At 40.1% G+C, this 21,083-nt stretch overlaps 1 protein-coding gene across 1 annotated transcript in view; it reads left to right on the plus strand.

Moving 5' to 3' along the window:
- Positions 1-21,083, plus strand: part of LOC128732729 (uncharacterized) — a 145,746-nt gene that overhangs the window by 73,332 nt on the left and 51,331 nt on the right. The window contains exon 3 of the mRNA XM_053826061.1: positions 19,056-19,583. The gene's annotated coding sequence lies outside the window, so the exon portion shown is untranslated. The remainder of the gene's footprint in view (positions 1-19,055; positions 19,584-21,083) is intronic.

Genomic DNA, 21,083 nt, shown 5'->3' on the forward strand with positions numbered 1-21,083 from the left:
CCCTGCGCCTCCCGTTGTTTTCTGGCAGATAATGTAAGTAAAATATGCCTCATTGTTTGCGTTTAGCGTATAATTACGGTGGCTCTGCGGCGATAAATCTCCGCAAAGAAATATTGATTTTCGAATCCACAACTGGTGGTCATCGGACTTTAGTTAAGCTTCGCCGGAATGCGGAGTTCAAGTTCAGGCGCAACATTGCATCGAATCAGCGAACTGAATCACACCATCACAAAGTGCGCTTTTTGTGGTCCAATCCAATCGTTAGGGGAATGCGCGACCAAGTGCCCTCTATGATCAGCCAATTGAGACGCCCCCAGCGAAACTGGCCGGTTTAACCAGCGCAGCGCAGTGACGAAGTGGCGAACGGGGAAAAAATGACAATGTGATCAAATCCAATTAGAGGTGTGGTACGAGTTGGTCCACTATTAAATTCAGTACAACAATCGATCTTCATGCCTAAAAGGCAACTTGATTGCAATGCAAAATAGCAAATTGAAAATTGGGGAAATTGTTTGGGAGAAAATCTCTTGTGACTCATCGAATTCAGTTGTCAAAGACGGCTGGTCCATATTTTGAACGGTTTTGCATTTTTATTGGCAAAGCAATATGAGTTTAAGATAAAGTACTTGAAATGGGGAAAAGTTTGAAATAAAACAAGCACAAAACTCCGGAAGATTTTTAGTTTCCCTGGTAGCAAGCTTCTTTAGAGCGTAAACATAACCTAAACATTTGCTTCATAACACAAGTTAAGTTCAAGAGCGTTAATCTGATCAACGCATTCGAGAACAGCTCCGATTATTGTCAACTTGTTTCTATTACACTAACCAGCAAAGTTATCCAACAGTATTGCCAATCGGTAGCAATCCTCGACAGAAATCACAACTAGATAGATCTTTAGATCGTCGGCATATATCAGTACGCATCCGGAACGCAACAGAAAGCGAAGAGCGAGGGTGTCAGGTTACTTCCTGGTGGGACACCACCAAAAGTATTAGTGAATGCTTGCACGTGAAGCTGGGGAATCCACAATTTGACCCGCAAAATGCCAAAAATCTGAAAGATTAAACCTTGAACGTGTAAACTACAACTTTCTCTCGCCAAATCGTCGTCCGAAATTCCACATAATAGGGTATGTCTTTGCTTCGTCGTAATTGCCTATTCTCGTCCTATCCTGCACAAATTATTAAAAATATCAGCTATGTTTAGGACGCACAATGCAAAATTAGTTATTCCCTAATATTTTAGTTTGTTGACTGTAGTAGAACTAGACCGGAACTAGACCAAATAAATTACACCCTTGCCGGTCACTCTCTGCTGCACTAATGCAGTGTATTTTTCTGTTTATTGTATTGCGATGGTTACGACGCTAGAATATTTACTTCGATGGTTACGATACTACATTACTTCCCTTTTTTTATTTTTTTTTCGCAATTACTAATTAGTTTACAAATAATCTTGCAAGTACGACAATTAACAAGTTAAACCTTCAGCACTGGACTATAGGCTCATAATCTCATTCTACTGGACTTTTACAGCTTCCATCTCCTGATGTGCTGACTGAGTCCTAGATTTTCTTCACTCGTGCCAATTTTTGTACTCATTTGTCTGTTGTATGCGTTATCAATCTGTTGTAAATGTGACACGTGCCAACGAAAGGTTATTTCTCTGGACCTCTGCGATAGTTCAAGCCAATGAAAAGCGTTCGTTGCGTCCAATGTTGAGAAAACCTTTGCTTTGGCAAGATCAGGAAAATCTGCATTAGCTAATACAGGATGATTTTTCTTTTCAACTGCCTCGTTTGCTTGTTGCATATCGACACAAATTTGCTTATTAACGCCTTTGGCACAACGGCTGGAGACAACCATCTAGATGGTCCATTATTCTTTTCGATTACGCCCTTGAGCCAGTAATTCATTTATCACCCACTAGTTTCACCAAAACCATAAAAATTTGCCGCTATGGTTGAACAACCAGTATGACCTCAATATTGATCGGTAGGCCAACTATTACATCCTAGATGGTTCCAAAAAACTTGGTTGGCTTTCAATCTTAGGGATTGAAGCGTTGATTTTCAAAACACCCATCGACTTAGTCCGGTGACTCGTCAATTAAGTTTCAGTTACATTTTCATTTTGGCGTCCTGACTTATTTTATTTATTTATTCATTTATTTATTTTTTGCACTTGGCATTTCTAGATGATTTTAATCGCGCTTAGCAACAGACATCCTAGTGATCTTTCATCTTTTGCTTCCATACCGATTAACACCGATGACATTACACATTATTGAAGCAAGTGGATTGTTTCTATTGTTCGTTTTCACTTCAAACTGTTACTAATTATTAACTTTATCTGTCGTACTATTGCTGGTAAACTCCGACGAAAGATTTCTCTCATTGACCGACAATTTCAAAACTTTTTGCCACACGAGCTTTGTCAAGATTAACATCTCGTTGCTGAAAAAATTTTCTACGCTAAGCAGCAGTTTGAATAATTTGGTCTTTCAAGTTTTATTCATAATTGTCACTTAATCCAGCCATATTTCAACAATTTTTAAACTAGATTTTCAGAACATTAGACCTCATCTTTTCCGCATTTAAGCGTCTGATCTATTTCAATTTTTTTTCAAACCTGCTCGAAGCAGAATAGAATCAGTCCTTTTCCTCACGTTTTCCGCATTTAAGCGTGTGAGCTATTTCAATTCAACTTTTTTTCCTGCTTTGAGCAGAATAGAATCAGTTCTTTTCCTCATGTTTTCCGCATTTAAGCGCCTGATCTATTTCCATTTTTTTTCTTGTAGCTCAGATAATACTTTTTCACAATTTTTTTTACGTGCTTTCATGTTCTTACCTAATAATTTTTTTTTATCTTTTAATCCTCGTCGCCAATGTAGTAGAACTAGACCGGAACTAGACCAAATAAATTACACCCTTGCCGGTCACTCTCTGCTGCACTAATGCAGTGTATTTTTCTGTTTATTGTATTGCGATGGTTACGACGCTAGAATATTTACTTCGATGGTTACGATACTACAAGTGTTACTTCGATGGTTACGATACTACATTGACTATCATACACGATCAATCAAAGTGAACTGAGATCTATTTAAATGCTTTTTTTAGTTAAAGAATTCCTAGCAGCCAAATTTCCTACGTTTTTTCGTTCGACGAAGAAGAAAATGTCGACCAATCGTTTCAATTTCTGTCATTCATAAAATGAAAACAACTTACGCAACGCATTGTCGTAATTCTCCAGCCGGGAAAACTTGCATGACGAGCAGATATCTTGCAAAATAACGTTTGTCATGCCGTCCTACATAAATACATGCGCGCTAGCTGCGTAAACATTATTGTGATTTTTAGTTCGAACGATGAAAAATGTTGATGGACGGATTTTAAAACGGGAAGACGAATTTAAGTAATAAAGTCAGTGGCGTAATTTCAATAAAATGCTTTAATAATCGCTTTTTAGTGAATTCAAAGTGCACGGATCGGAAGGTAAGTGTGTTTGAGTCAAATCAGCACAAGAACTTTTGGAGTATTCATTAAATCTACCTAAGAAATGATGAAAATTAGAGTGGCTTGCCTTGCTACGACGGGAATTAAAAATAAACCCTACTTAGCGTTGCTAAGTTAGCAATTTAGGAATTGGATTTAACTTGCTTTTCATATAAGTACAGGTTAACATTTTCCATGCAAAACCCTGCGAAACGAACTACAAAACGAAATTTTTTTGCCGATTCTCGGAAATTGCATGGTTCGAATTTCCATTTCTGTTCCGTGATAAAATCCGCCCAAACACTCGTTTTTCGAGTTCTTTAGGTTGCAGAGCCCACGGACAATTAATTTAAAAAAAAATTAACTTATATCCTACAAATTATTTTATTGCCCCTCGATTTTCAAGCCAGTTTCAAAGGGGGGGATGACGAAAACTTTAAAAAAAATATTTGCAATGGCCTAACTTCAAACCGCACATGGACACGAAGCTTTACTTGAAATTAAATTGATATTTTTCATCTGATTCTCTCACACGTTTTACCTCTTTTCTGTTCGGTTTTTTCTCTTTTCCAGTACCGTTTTACATCTTTTTTGCTCGGTTTCCATTTTTTCTGTCCCATGTTTCCTTTTTCTCTGTTTCCTATCCAATTTTTTCTCGTTTTCAATCTTGTGTTGCACTCGGTTTTTGTTATTTTCTTTCCCGTTTTCCGCCTTCTCTTTTGTCCTTTCTCTTGTTTGTCCTTTTTTTCGTTTCTAGATGAAAACTAACTGTTCATTCTAACATTCTGTAACATTCTAACTGTCTTTATCACCTTTTCTTCTCATTTTCTATCTTGATCTGTTCCGTTTTTCCTTTTGAAGTAGGACTACTTCTTGGATTTCTATATTGGGGTGCACTTTAGAAAAATGAAAAGGGAACATGTAACGAAAAGTGGTTATAGTTTGCACGCTTATAACTCAGTCATCCCTTAATAGATTCTAGAGATATTGATATCAATTGATTGGAAATTTAAAAAAAAATCCATTACAACACAGTAGATTACCTGTTTCCCTAACAGACGTTTAATAATTGAGAAAATATGAGTCGAATATTTAATATTTCATTATTTTCATTTTTTTGCCTTCCCACGTCAGATCTTCCCTAGCACGGATGACAGAAATATATACGAGATGAGCTATGGGTTAATCTTCCTTATAATTTTAAAGGTTGTATTTGAAACATTGTTTGCCTTTGCCTCGGTGAGCGTCATCAGTCGCTCACCGGCTTTCGTTGGGGACACATCGGCAAGCAGCTAGCTTGCGACTCATAACATCATAAACATAGAAGTCTATCTTGATTACAGATCCTACCAGTAGCGTTTGTCCGATAAACAGTATTCCCACCATTAATCCACACACCAATAACCTATCTGATGGACGAAAGTAGACAATGGACACCACGAGTCAGAAATTTGAGAATTCGAGATTAACAAACGGATCTTTTCAGGTCCACCATTTAAATTGGCTGAAGAGTTGAAATTATGAACACAATCCTTTACTTTTGGTCACTCGCGCAAACTCCGATTTATAGGCATGCTAAAACGTAACAGAATTCACTCGAATACTAATGCCACTTGGTGAAACACTTATGGAACTTTTTCCACCATTTAAAAGATCTTTGTCTACGGATCGACTTTACTGAAAACAGTAATTTTATTTATGCGCAACTGGGGAATCTATTATATGGAATTCGTACAAAAATCACCGGCTTTGACATTGGGAAACGAATTGCTCTACATGCGTAGTCCTACGTTAAGGCTGCGCCCGTGCCACTAGGCATGGACTTTGTTGATGCTCCGTTTTTCTGTCGTATCTGTCACATTTGCTACGATTTTTGCTCCTGTTTTTCCCTTTCGTCTCCGGTTTTTCCCCTTCGTTTCCAGTTTTACTTTTTTATATCGCATTTTTTCGTCTTTTTCTCTTCCGTTTTACCTTTTGCTTTGGTCCATTTTTTCTGTTTTACGTTTCTTCTTTTTCCGCCCAGTTTATATCAAAAATTTTTTTTTATATCCCGTTGGACCTTTTTCTCCGTTTTCATCGTTTCTCTCACAGTTTTTTTTTCTCTACCGGTGTTCTACCTTTTCCTTTTGATTTCTCTTGTCTTCTTTCCGTATTCCCTTTCTTATCTCGTTTTCTCTTCTTTTCACTCTCATTTTTTTTCTTTTTCCTACCTGCTGTTTGCTCTTTCTCTACTTCTTTTCTTTTCTTTTCTCTATCTCATTTTTGTCCTTTTCCCGTTTATCCTCTGAAATACTTTCCGTCTTTTTTCTTATGTTTCCTTCATTTCCTGGCCCGTTTAACCTTTTTTCGGTCTCGTTTTTTGTCATTTTCTGTCCGGTATTGGCCTTTTTTGTGTTATTCAGTGCCAGATTTCGTCTTTTTTGCTTTTTCACTGCTTATTTAATCCCATTTTTCTTTCCGTCTGTTTTGCTCTTCCTCCTTGATATGTTCTGTTTTTCTCCTTTTCGTCTCCGGTTTTACTTTTTTATATCCCACTTTTTCGTCTTTTTCTCTTCCGTTTTACCTTTTGCTTTGGTCCATTTTTTTCTGCTTTACTTTTCTTCTTTTTCCGCCCAGTTTATATCCAAACTATTTCTTTTAAATCCCGTTTGACCTCTTTTCTCCGTTTTCATCGTTTCTCTAACGGGTTTTTTCTCTCTACCGGCATTCTACTTTTTCCTTTTGATTTCTCTTGTCTTCTATTCCGTATTCCCTTTCTTATCTCGTTTTCTCTTCTTTTCACACTCATTTTTTTCTTTTTCTTACCTGCTGTTTGCTCTTTCTCTACTCCTTTTCTTTTCTTTTGTCTATCCCATTGTTGTCCTTTTCCCGTTTATCCTATGGAATGTTTTTCGTCTTTTTTCTTATGTTTTCCTCATTTTCTGGCCTTTTTTCTGACTCGTTTTCTGTCATTTTTTGTCCGGCACTCGCCTTTTTTGTTTTATTCAGTGCCAGATTTCATCTTTTTTGCTTTTTAACTGCTTTTTAATCCCATGTCTCTTTTCGTCTGTTTTGCTCTTCCTCTTGATGTTCTGTTTTCCTCCTTTTCTGTTCCTTTTTATCTTTTTTATCTTCTTCCGTTTCGTCTTTTCCTTTTTATGATATCCCATTTTTTGCTCACCTTTTTCCCCAAGTAGCACACTATAGGTCCATTTTGTTGAAGCAACCGAATTACGACTGAAATTAGTCATAATTTGGTTACCGCAACAATTTTATAACAACCGTGCTAGTAAGGCGCTTTCGTTTCCGGTTTTCATTTTCTAAGTCCCGTTTTTTCGTCTCTTTCTCTTCCGTATTGCCATTTTCTTTAGTCCGTTTTCCCTGTGTTTCGTTGCTTCTCCTATTATATCCCGTTTGATCTCTTTTCCCTTTTGATTTCTCCAGTTTTGTGTTTCGTGTTCTTTTTCTTGTCTCGTTTTCCTCTCTTTTTCACTCTCCTGTTTCCTTTTTTCTGTCCGCCGTTACCTTTTTCTCTGTCCCTTTTCTTTTCGCCCTTTTTCTAAACCCTGATTTTCTTCTGTCCCGTTTGTTATTTCTTACGTTTTTCATCATTCTCCGGCCCGTTTTTTCTCTTTTTTTTGTCTCGTTTTTTATCATTTTCTGCGCGATTTTCGACTTTTCTTTTTTATCCGGTCCCGGTTTTCATTTTTTTTGCTTTTTAACTTCTCTTTTATCCCGTGTTTCTTTTTCGCCTGTTCTATACTTCCTTATTATGTCCTGTTTCTCCCACTTTTCTCTCCTGTTGTTGTTTTTGTCTTCCATTTTCATTTTTTTCTATTTTTCTGTCTCATTTTTTTCTGTTTCTGTTTTCTTAATTTTCATGCTACAGTATTTTTTCCCTTCCCATCCCGTTTTTTTCATTTTTTGTCCCATTTTTACTCCTTTTCTGTCTAGTTTATCTTCATTTTCTTTCACGCATTCTTAGTTTTCTTTTTAGTTTTTCCTTCTTTTCTCTTCCGTTCTTCATCTTTTTGTCCAGTCCTCTCGTTTTCTCACGTTTCTGTCCCGTTTTCCTCTTTTCCACTTTTTTCTCTTTCACTTTCCCTCCCATTTTGTGACAATTATTCTTTCGATTTTCGTTATTTCATATCAGTTAGGCCATTGCAAATTATTTTCAAACTTTTTGTCGCTACCTCCCTCCCTCCCCCGATTGAAATTGGCTACAAAAATTGTGGGGAGAAAAGTAAACGTACCGGTTCAAAGCTTTTTCTAAGTCAGCGCATACAGACAAAAAGCTGCGGCCCTCGTTCGTAGCTTAACGCTTCTCTCCCGATTGTATGATCACCGTCTCGAATTTCTCAAAGTGGCAACGACAGGCTTTGCGTGGTCCACTGTCTAGTCTAGAGTTAAATTGTACGAAGCGTTGTTCTGTTGAATGCCCATGCATTTTGAAAATGCTAGGAAAAAATATACCGCTGCACAGATTGCTTAGACGCACAAGTCAAAAAAAACAGGACGCAGCCACAAAATGCGGACAGCGGTTTCTGACTGCGTCCATAGTTCCTGGCACAGTCTTTACTGCTGTGATTACTGATGATTATGAAATTTCTCATTTCATTTACTGTTTTTTAGTCCTCTCGAGATCAATGTCGTTCCTTTGTTTGCTCTGTGAAAAATGTTTGTATAAATTACTCTCTACAGGTGTCGCGTGACATAACACAATGCAGTTCACAAAGATTTGACCGTTTCTGACAGACCCTGCCAAGGAAAGCTGCAGCCCAAAGCATCGGTGTTTCCTCTCAAGCAAGTTTTTTGAATGACATAACGGAACTTCCCATCAGCATCTACCGATGCTGCGATGCTGAGATGATTGCGTACGCCTACGCTTTCCAATTATTGCTGCTTACCCTCCGGGGGTCAGATCAAACATCAAAACAAGCCAGCCAGCAGCCAAGTAAGATGTCACCAAGATGCAGGCAGCAGATGAAAAAAGTCTATAATCTTCTTTTCTTTTACGACACTAAGCGATGTGACCGCCCGATCTACCCGGTCCCGGACAGTTTTACGTTTTCTCAGTGACCGTTTGCGTTGCGTTTGGTTTTCGTTTTCTCATGCTTCACGAAACCTCGCTTTGACATAATGGCCCCGCTCTGACCGAGTTGCATTATGTACTGTTTTGGGACTTTCAGATGGAATGTAAACAGACACTAAATGACGCGACGACGGCGACGGTTAAAGCTTTAATCTGCGAAATGAATGCCCGAAAAAACTATCGTCAACTACTAGAAAAAAAAGACAGTATAAATTGAAGAAAAAAAAGCTAATCGTTGACGATGGTTAGTCTTATAACACTAATTGTGGCTGTGATTAGTTTTTTAAACTGCGAACCATGAATAAAATGATGGTGATGATGATGATGATGGCGATTAGTACAATACTGAATGACAACCGTTCGTTGTTGAGAATAAAACGTTCCACTGTTACGTGAAAGCAGTCAACAACCTGCAACGACAGTAATCATTTCTTGATTTTGACAGGTTTAAGCAAAGTCCGAAAACTCCTCGTCATGTCCCAAAAGTTGAGGGACCCTTTTGCGTCGCCACTCGCTTTGGCCGCGGTGCGGCTCGCCTCGGGCTATTATCACTTCCATGCAGATAAATTAAAACCGAAAAGATTGTGCGACCGACCAGTCGATCGGACCGGACGGTCAGCGCAACAACGGGGCCCGAAATGTTTATCATTTATTTCGGTTCTGCCTTTTGCGTGTTGGACCGACTGAATCGCGATCATCGAGGAGTCCGAGATTATATAAAAACCAACAGAAACGAACGACCACCTTGCCCGGCCCGGCCCGGATGGGAGAGGAATGTAGGTCCGTCGGACCGCGGAGGCCAATTTGCACCTTTTGCTTCATCGGGTAAACACGGACAGCGAGAATCGATCGATGGAAAGCCTTGAAAGGTGATTATCGTGGTACAGATTTACAAAATGAAACATTCATCTTTTCGTTTTTAGATTTTTTGGAATCATAACCTAGCTTCCCATAAGACGTAGTTCTACGTAAAAAGCAAACGAAATACAGCCTACTGTCATAGCAACCGTTTGTTGATTATTTGATGGGTGAATCACTGAACCTAAACGAAGCAAATCAACCAATTCGAATGATGAAATGTTGTGATTCATTAACTGTTAGTTTTTAATCATACAGTCTGCGTAGTGTTACTTCGACACTATGCCAAGAGCTGACAAAAGGTTCCATAACACAACGCCGATTACCATCTACGGCTACGGCTAAAAGCTACAAAACCCTCGATCGAGGACACACCACTATCTGCTTGCAGCAACCCATGACATAAGAGTATCTCATTAGATTGCAACTCCTAACCACCAATTAATCAAATTCCATCACACCGAAAACAGCAACCAACACCGAAACCGCGATTGTGCCCACTTCTCCTTGCGGGTCCAAGTCCAAGTGCTTTGCCGGTGGATGGATGGGCGGAAAACCTTCCCATAGGAGGCTTGGGGTTCACTACTTCACTACCAACGACCACAGACGCAGATCGACCCGGCCGGAGCCCCGATGGAGCTGATTGGAGAGACCTCTCGATTAATCAACCGAACCGTGAAGCAAAGTTTCGTCACACGCACCTTTCATCAGTGCATTTCTCCTGGCGTTGGCCTCCGACCGTCGCGTCGCGACGGCAGGGCCGAGCCGCACCGGGGGTTTCATAATCGCTCTGGCTGCCTGCCAGCGCAGTGGTTCAAGTGGCACATGGAAAAGGTGAGAAACCTTAGGCGGAAATCGATAAACAGACAAAGGTTCGAAGTGACACCACCAATTAGAGTACGCACAGTCCATACCGTACGAAACCCGGGATCAAGTACCCGGGGGCTTTGCCACTCAGCACAGCAGAAGGACCGTTTACCGGTCCGTCCATAAGAGGGAAACGGCTATCATCACGCGGTCCACCTAAAGTGGCACTTTCATTCTCGACGCCTCGACGGCCACGGATATGGCGGGCGTTTTTGTTTAACCGAAAATGGTACAGATTTTACCGGTAAGTCCCCGATTTCGTCCGCCGGATGCTGCGTCTCGGTACACGCACGGTACCGAGCCACACCGCCGATGTGAAAGCAAAACAAATGGGCTCGCGGTGATGCGAAGAAGATGCTGATGATGATTGCGCGACTGTGATATTGTGTGTATTTGCCTACTCGCATCGCAAGTGAGGAGAAACTTTTTTTTTTGTTAAATATTAAATCTCCTTGACAAATGTGAATGCACTTCAGGGTTGGAGATTGTTTTGAGCTGATAATGAGTTAAGATGTTTGTTATGTTCGGTAGTATTTGGATGTCACGACTTCGATGATTTGCAAATATAATAAATCAACATGATTGTTGGGAAATCCAAAATATGACATCATCTTCAGATTGGCATTTATATGCGAAATACATAACAATATTTGCAGCAATGTTTCAACTCTGCTTGAACGTTTGCCTGCCACTTCCGTGAATGCCTATTGGGAAGTGTTGGTCGGAATTCGAGGTGCATAACTATATCTCCTAACTTTAGAGACGCTTGGAAGAGCCTCGGCACTTTCTGCGTAGATTTGTCACAGCACGCGAGGCGCAAGCCGACGAACGAACTAAAATGTTTCATTTGAAAACTGTCCAAATTAAATTGTCCAAATTTCTTCTAGCAAATACGAAACAGGAGATTTGTCCATTGAGCACAGTTATTAAATCCCAGCATTCCAACGTCACCTCTGTTTCGTCTACATTAACTAACTCTGGGAATACTTATTTTTAAAAACCCGGCAGCTCTTGCCAAGTTCTGAGTCATCCAGGTGGTTCGCTCCTGGGGTTGGTGAGGTGTTCTCTCGTCAACCACTCTCTGGCAAGTACGACACCGTTTTGATCGTGACTTCTCCTGATCCAGCTTATGTCAACCAGTGCCTCCTGGACGGTCATCCCCTAGATTTCATGTGGGACGTATTGAAGTTGCCGTTCCAGAAACTTGTACTATTTCGAAACTCTTTACCCACACACACACACACCTGTAAAGCGGATGGTATTATAACGTAATATCAGAATGTATGAGGTTTGATGACTAAAGTTGACGCCAGATCTCGCTCCACCTGGTTTTGCCACCTCGCTCGCTGTGCCTTTCTTCGTCTTATTCCTTCCAAATTCGATGCGAAAACCATTTATGAAGGATAGCTGTCCGGCAGCGTGTCCGTCCAGCTTTAGCCGCTTTCTGAATATTGATTCATTCATTCTTCGTCTCCATAACCGCTCCTTTGCACACCACCAAAGATGGTTCTTCAAAGCACCCGCCGTTCGAAAATTCCGAATGCTCGCAGATCCTGTTCTAGCAGTAGAGAACAACCGGTTCAATTAACGTTTTGTACAATGTGCACTTTGTACGGAGGCTCAGATTGTTCGACCGCAAATATTTGTGGAGTCCATAGTAGGCACGACTCCCACTGATAAGGACTGGTACCGAATGGCCGAAACACAAATGGCCGAATCACGAATGGCCGAATTCCAACAACAGTCACAGAAGGTCGAATCACGAAAGGCCGAATCGCGAAAGGCCGAATCACGAATGGCCGATTCACGAAAGACCGAATTTTCCCGGAATGCCCAAATCAACAACATTATTATTGCTCTTGTTGTGAGACCTTACACATTTTGAATAAATTTTGTCATCCATTTCTCTCCGAGAATTTGAAACATTTGCCTGAAAAACCTGTAAAATTTTCCCCTCTATTGCCTTTTGTTCCACTTGCAGCTCTATGATGATCCGCGTCATTCATAGCCACTGTGGGCCAGAAATTGCAATTTCGGGATAAATATATTTACGGTTAAATGGCGTGTCTCAGCTCAATGTAGTTTTCGGCAACTTTTTGAATGAAAAAATGATGCATATTTTGAAGAGGTCGTCCAATCTTTACATGTTACTTTAACAACAATTTAAGTAATAACTTTTTGAGTAAACTTTTTTTCACCTTTTTGGTTTCAAAATATTAAAGATAAACTAATTTCAAGTATTTTTTCTGAAGATATCAAACTCCTACCTTTTACTCATTTTCAGCAATAAACCTTTGTTTATAAATGACCCCTCAAATCACATTTCTTCTTGTAACATGTTTATTTCAACAGACAGCTCAATGTGATATTCTAGACAACATTTTGCACATAAAAGAGGAATATTTTTGCTGAAGACTGTTTTGCTTTTTCTGCATTAATTAATAAGATATAACTGATTTTAGATTAAAAACCGTCTGATGAAAAATCCGAATATCTTAGTCATCTGCAAGTATCTGCAATTAGTTTGCATACCAATTTGTAGGGAATTTTTAAAGCCATCTGCCCAAAAGTGTGTTTCAGAGAAACAGAGTTTCAGAGAAATATTTCTCTTTTATGTGCAAAATATTTTCTAGAACATCACATTGAGCTGTCTGTTGAAATAAACATGTTACAAGAAGAAATGTGATTTGAGGGGTCGTTTATAAACAAAGGTCTATTGCTGAAAATGGGTTAAAGGTAGAAGTTTCATATCTTCACAAAAATTACTTGAAACTGGTTTATCTTTAATATTTTGAAACCAAAAAGCTGAAAAAAAGTTTACTCAAAAAGTTATTACTTAAATTGTTGTTTAAATAACGCTTAAATATTGGACGACCCCTTCAAAATATGCATCAATTTTTTATCCAAAAAGGTGCCGAAGACCACATTGAGCTGAGACACGCTGTTTAACCGTAAATATTTTTGTCCCGAAATTTTAATTTCTGGCCCATAGTGCATAGGTGAAGGAGAAAAGCTTTTAAATTTTTTTTTTAAATTCTGTACCTTAGTTTCAGAAAAACAAAACATACTTTGCGTCTAATTTTTTTTGTAGAGTATAGATGATTGAAGATTCTTTGTTCCCCTAAGCGCGAATTATTTACGTTTATTATAGGGTGCAAGACCTATTGATCGTGTCAGTAGCAAATTCCCCCGCTGCAGAAACCACTACTATTTAGGTACATGCATTTTCCTAGTCCAGGTAACATTTTTGTTGTATAATAGCTTATTAAACACTTGTTCCACGGGAATTAGCTGTACAATTGTTTAATAAGCTATTATATAACAAAAATGTTACTTGGGAGGTTTACTGACTAGTAGGGATTATTCCTTAGTTAAGTCCGAACGAGCGGCAGAGAGTAAGGACAGCATATACCCAACTTGTGTGCAGGCTGAAGGCCGTGATTATTTCGGCAGAATGTGACGTTCGGCCATTCGTGTTTCAGCCTTTTGTGATTCGGCCATTTGTGTTTCGGCCATTCGCGATACGGCCATTCGTAGGTAATCCCAAATGGTCGAATTACGAATGGCCGAATTCTAACAACAGTCACAGAAGGTCAAGTCACGAAAAAAGGCCGAATCGCGAAAGGCCGAATCTAGCCGAATCACGAAGGGTCGAACTTTCCCGGAATGTCTAAATAACTATTCAAGAAAAACAGGAAATGGCAAACAGCTAACAAATAACTTTAATCAAACAAAAAATAAAATAAGCAACACAACTATTTACTATAAAACAAAACATACTTCGAGAACACCTTTGTTTGGCACTTGATAAAAGTGCAACTGCGTCAAAAAAGTTTCTATTGCTCATTTTGTGAGACCTTACACATTTTGAATATATTTTTTCATCTATTTCTCTCCGCGAATTTTCCCCTCTATTGCCTTTTGCTCCACTCGCAGCTCTGTGATGATCTGCGTCGTTTATAGGTGAAGGATAAAAGCATTTCGTAAAATTCTGTACGTTAGTTTCAGAATTATTTTTTTTTATTTTGGTAGATAGATGATAGATGATTGATAGTTGTTTCTTCCCCTAAGCGCAAATGATTTACGTTTATTATAGGGTGCGAGATCTATTGATCGTGTCAGTATCAATTGTTTCCTAGATGATTCAGGGCGAGACGGCCGCAGGCCGCGAGTGTGCGTCGGTGACCCGCCTATTTACTACTATTTACGGGCATGCATTTTCCTAGGTTTATTGGCTAGTAGGGATTATCGCTTAGTTAAGTCCGAACGAGCGGCAACGAGTAAGGACAGCGTATTCCCAACATTTGTGCAGGCTGAAGGTCGTGATCATTTTTGGCCGAATATGACGTTCGGCCATTCGTATTTCAGCTTTTTGTGATTCGGCCATTAGATATATTATGCCATTTGTTACTTCGGCTATTAGTGTTTCGGCCATTTGTGATTCGGCCATTTGTGTTTCGGCCATTCATAGGTAATCCCATAAATCTATCCAGCTTTCCACGAGCGATAATGGCGGATATTGAGCACAATCTTTTGACATTCATTGCAGGAGCGTCGAGTTCGCCCCGAACGGAGTTACAGTCACCCCAATATTATGGGCCACCCAGTATTATGGGCCAGTCTATACTATACGCTAGTTTTATACGTAACAAAGTAATATTTAACTATCGAGTATGAGTTCAATAGATAGAAGCAACATTCCGCTGCATGCTTGACAGCAATACACTTAGTTCCAATGCGTTAATTTTCTTAATTTTCCGATAATTGTCAGTTGGCTCCAATCGACTGTCGACTTGTTGTTATTTTTGCGGTTGTTATAAAAAGTCGGTTGTGAATTATAAGCTGAATAGCGACGTAAATTTGTGTGTCTGAGCATAAAATGAACGGAAATCGAGGGAAGAGGTATGTATTCATTGAATTACGGTGAAACCACCTAGAAAAATCCATTTTCCGCTTTAATATACGAAATTAAACAATGGCCCAAAATACTGGGAGCAAAATTGACTTTTCCCAGTATTATGGGTCAAGCATATAGATCAACAGTACTTGCTGTTTTTGACTAAAATTGTAATTTGTTTGCAGTAAAACAAAAAAACGTGCAAGGAAAAGCAATAGCGAAGCACTGTGATCTCGATATATTGCATCACGCTCTTGATCTAGCAAGACAAACCGAAAAAGTTCAGGATGTTGCAAAGAATCACAATCTACCGTACAGTACAGATCCGCGTTATTTTTGGAAATCACCCAAAACTAGTAAGCCAGGACCAAATCTTCCTGAACTTACTTACTTTACTTAGCTGGCTAGCCGTCCTAAGACAAAGCCTGATGAACAAAGTTTCATCTATGCATTCGGTTGTGGGCCAACGCTCTTCAATTCCTCGGACACCATGTACTCTCCGCCAGATCTCGCCCCACCTATTCTCACCATCTTGCTCGCTGCGCTCCTGCTCATGTTAGTCCTACCGGATTTGAAGAAAATACCATATTTACAGGATAGTTGTCCGGCATTTTCACAACTTGTCCTGCCTATCGTATCCGTTTAGCTTAAGTCGCTTTTTGTATACTTGGTTTGCCATAGAGACCATCACGTTGATGAAACCCTCTGTGTGAACTTGACAATACAATCGAAATCCGAACACAGCATTGAGTACCATCTATCATAGATTGAATCAGTTTGATGAGCTTCCTGAAGAAGAAGCTAAAATTGAATCTAATCTGACCTCACTCAGACAGTTGCTGAGTTCAGTTTAAATCTGTGTTTCTACCAATAATTTTGCAGCATCATAATGCTTAACTGGCCCATAATACTGGGATGACTGTACTATGGAAACATCCATGATTGTTTGGTGTTCGAGTGTAAAAATGTAAACATTGTTTAATTTTGCAAATCAGCCAAAGTGGAACATAACTAAACAATGAATTGCAGAGCCAGTTGCTACGATCCTAGTGATTCCAACAGCCTCTCCCAGTCGAGATTCGAACATACGACGACTGGCTTATTGGGCCAGCATCATACCTGGAGGCCAACTGGGAGGGGCCACAGCATAATATAGCATTTCCGTGTGTCATGAAAGCGATACAACTGCTAGAGATCTTCACAGTCCGTTGATGGACACATGGGTCGGTAATTAGGTGTGGCTGCCACTTCTGTGAACCTGAGTACCTCTTCGGAAAGTTTTCTAGAATTATGACAAATGGTCTTTAATTTTTCTTCATGCTTCGAATCATTCGTTCCCAACGGCCGCCCGTATGAGGAGCTTGTCTGAACGGTCGCGAAGTTGTTGATAATCGGGTTGTAGTCGAATGTGTTGTTCAACCTTTTGAGTTTTCCAACGAAGGGGCCAACGAAGTTGACTCATCGATCGCTTCGCATCGTTCTTGAAGTCGATCGCGTCAACTGATGAAGATTCGAAGTTCACGAATCGGTGCTGAACGAGCTAAGCGGAACAGAACATCATCAACTTCGTACAGTTTATCTATAAACAGTGGGGTACGCACAGGGTTCTTGGGTTTTCCGGAGCAAGAGTGGCCGAATTCTGCAGATGTTGTTGTAGATACAGTTAAAGAAGGCTGGTCATCAGTTCATTTGGGGTTTCTGTATTCGATTGGTCCGGCAAAAGTCGACTTGCAACAGCGTAACATTTGCCCCACAGCGTCCGTTTTCTACTCATCTTGCCTGAAAAACATCGATACAGTGACCTGCTTAACGAGCAATATCATGGCCTTTATCATCATGCGAATTTCGAAACTGCGGTGAACGAAATTGTCAATTTTATACATATATAATCATAAATATAAGAGGCTTATGTCTGTCGCCAAAACGACGGGCGCGATATGTATTTTCGAATTATTAATAAAACGGTCGGTCGAAGTGTTTAATAAAACATTAAAGTGCTACAAATTATTGGTGTGCCTTGTGCCGAAAAGAAAACCTGCTCGCCTTTCTAGCCAGCATTATTGTCGTCTCGGCGGATTACGATTTACCGCCAGTCTCGCTCGTTAACAGAGAGAATGTCAGTAATATTTACTAATGCCAATACAATCTTCAGTCCACCAAGTGCTCCAAACATGGGCGGTGCCTGGGAGCGGCTGGTCCACTCAGTAAAGGCCTACGATTGGAGATGCATATGCCGAGGGAAAGCTCAATGACGAGGAGTTGATTCTGCGGAATCGGAATCACTTATTCCAAATCATTTTTTGTTGGAGGGCTCCAATGGAGTCATGCAACCAAGCGTATATAATGAGTCTCAGCAGGAAGTATCTCTGCAGTCCTGGCACGCAGGCTGTAGGAGTTCCTCTTAGTGCAGTAATACGAAAACAGTCCAAATGGTTAGATGAGTAGCGACCAGTAGTGACCTGGTATTGATAGTGTTCAAAGGAAAAACAAACGCATGGGTGCAAGCAACGGTAATCGAGTTGATCAGAGTGTCGGAGAATTCTTTTGCCCACCAGTATCTAAACTCGCAGTACTCGATGTTAACAGTTAACAGTGAGGTCATCGAAGTCCGACTCTCATCCACATCTGGGGGAGAATGTTGCCACAGGGACACCGAGTGAACTGTGCGTGCGGTGGCTTTCAATTTTGGTAGTCGAACAGATAGAACTTTTTCACTTGATTCTTCTATTCGATCAGTGCCTGTGTCAACTGTTTCGAGTTCGGAACAGATACTGAACAGAAGCCTGCAAGTCGGAGACAAAATGCTTTTTATCATTTGAAATTGTCATGTTAATTCAAGAAAACAATTATTAATACGACACGCATTGGAGATGAACAAATATTCATTGTTTCCACAAGTGCCTCATAATTGCAGCTATTTGCGGTTTTCCCCTTCCGTAAAAAAATTTAATTGTTTTGCATAGATAGATTGTTAACGAAAAACTATCCCATTAATTGAGGCAATTATGAATGTTTAATTTGAAAAATAACGTAAAACTAAATGATGTTGAAACTATACAGTGAGTGGTCGGCAAGACGGGGTTTGGGTTTTTCTTTTTGCGGCCATCGCCATCCAGCTGTTACACATTGTCCAATTTAATAGAGTATGTATGTATACGAAAAAAAATCCAAACTCGATTATCGAAGCTTTGCAGCCCGACGGTTATTGCTGCAGCCCAAAGGCGTTGAGGCATAAGCGCGTGATTATTAATAATTAAGTTCTAATACGACGTGACGTACCTCGGCGAAACAAATTCGAACAAGCGCGCGAAGCGCGAACTGGTCGATGTGTGGCCGATAAAAGCGCATCGGACGTCTTAGCTAATATATGCTAATTTGGTTGGAGCATTAATAGAGCATGACACACTCGAGAATTTCTACACCTACAAAGTGTGAAAGCCGAACCGAATCTTTCGCTATCAACAGCCCCTCCAACCGCGGATTGTAAATTGCAACGGCCACAACAACAACATCGCCAATGGTTCCGCGCGCTAGGCATAACCTGCGCAAAGCTAATCAAAACGTCGATGGTCATTTTCCGACGGCCAGTCAGTGGTGGACAGAGCTGTCCATCATCCAGGTTGCCACGTGGTTCGGTCGTGTTTTGTTCAAAACTATGGTGACTATTCCAATTCCAATGCCAGTGCAGTGATGCAGGTCTGTCTCCCACGAGTCACTAACCTTTTCTGCTTTTCACCACCCAAAATCTCATTTTATAGCAATCTAGTGAGCATCGTTTTTCTTTCAATGTTTCATTTCATCGTTCGATTCGCATCATTACCGAATAATTGATTAATTTGCTTCCATTTTTCTCTCCTCTTTTACAGTACAGTGCCGTTTTTGGGGGTATTTTTAGCCTCTCGACTGGGACGTTTGCTGCGGCCACAATTTTCCACTAAATAGTGCAAGAAGGAAGAAGTTACTTCTGGAGCAAGGTGGAAGGAACAAAAACAACAAAAGTGCAAAGTGAATTTTAGGCCAGAAAACAAAACTCGGTGCTCGTCGGTTTTTTTTTGCTGGTTTTCTAATGAAACGAAAAAAAAACGCGTTCCGCGGTGTGTCTGTCTGTGTACGTGTTGTGCCTTTCTGTTTCCTTTCTGCACGGTTGTCCAGAAGAAATAAAGGCTGCAGAAAATAACTAGCGGGAGTTTGGCCGTCAGTCTCGGAATTGAATTGCTATTTATATGATCCAGAACTGATGGCGATGCTGATGATGATGATGATCGCCGGCCTGCAGTGATGATTATGGGGATGATGATGATGATGATACAACATTTGGAAAACCATCCGACGATTCCGGCTGGAGGAGCACTGACTGCTGCCGTTTGGCCTATTCATCTGTTAGCATGGTAACGGTAAGTTTTTCCTATATGTATGATGCGTACAACAGTGCCGGCTGCATTGCTCCACTACCGGACCCGGACCGGACTCGGACTGGGCCGGCAGCCGGAATGGGGTTTTTGTTATGGTTCGGAAGTTTTAAAAGTTTTCTACCTTATGCAGCAGAGGAATCTCTATCGCAGTTGTTTGTCTGTGGATGGAAAATCTATGCATAAAAGCTTTTATGCGGTGTGCGCTTTAAGAACGTTGAGCACGATTATGTGATTGGATGGGAGTTCTAACTTTCCGACCAATTTAGATGCCTGGTTTAGATAAGAGTTAAGTACAAACAGAGGGGTCTAGCAACATGTGATTGCTTCTGATCTTTAGATAACCGTAAAGGGAAAAGACGGATGCTCAAGAAGTTCGAACTGAAATTGAAAATTGTTATCGTGTAACAGTGCAACGAATTGAAACTATTTTGAAAGTATTTAAAGCAGAAAATCCGACTCAAGTCGAGTACTATAAACTTGTATGGGTTTCGCTTGTCGCCAATCACCCAAATGAGAGTACGGCAAGCATAAGTTTTATGTGTTTCGCGTTCGCTATAGGCTCGATACACGTGCATTTTTTTTGTGTTAGTAGATAGACACATGGTTTCTTCGAAAAAGTTATGGAAAATATAAAGGCAAACAACTTTGCTAAAGAAATGACATTTCCATCTCTATCAAGTTCAGAGATATAGAGCATTTTGCTGGGAAATTCTTTAAAAATTAGTTTTTCGTACTTAGCTTATGTTGGTTGCATTTTGCAAGAAAATATGGTTCTAGGCGATTATTGAGGGACTCAAACTACACATTTTTGCAGAAGATTGCAAATCTCTAGGATCTTTCCTTATAAAGTTATCGCTTTTGACTCGTGAAGTTAAAGAAAAATCAATCTTAAATAAGCGATAACTTTGGACGTGTATCGAGCCTTTAGCGAACGCGAGACCCATGAAACGAATGCTTGCCATACTCTCATTTGGGTGGTTGGGGACAAGCGGAACCCATACAAGTTTATAGTACTCGACTTAGGCTTTCAGATGAAGCACTGATTTCATAAATCCACTTGCCCCATTTTATCCCATAGGCTCGTGAAGCAATGGAAATCGGTCATTTTCCTGTCCCTTGTTTGATAAACTTCTGGCACTTTCTAAACACTCTTTTGACATTTTCTAGACACTTCTGTGACACTTTTCTGATACCCTTCTGACACTTTTCTGACACATTCTTAAAACTCTGCTAACGCTAACGCTGCTAATATTTTTCTGAAACTTTTCTAATACTTTGCTGACACTTTTCTGAGACTATCCTGGCATTGTACGGTCGTTTTCCTGTCCCTTATTTGATAAACTTCTGGCACTTTCTTAACACTCTTTTGACATTTTCTTGACACTTCTGTGACACTTTTCTGATACCCTTTTGACACATTTATAAATGTATTTCGACATTTTCCTAGCCTTTTTCTTTTCTAGCCCTTTTTCGACATCCTCC

The sequence above is a fragment of the Sabethes cyaneus genome, chromosome 1, assembly GCF_943734655.1.
Source record: "Sabethes cyaneus chromosome 1, idSabCyanKW18_F2, whole genome shotgun sequence".
NCBI classification, from domain to species: Eukaryota; Metazoa; Arthropoda; class Insecta; order Diptera; family Culicidae; genus Sabethes; species Sabethes cyaneus.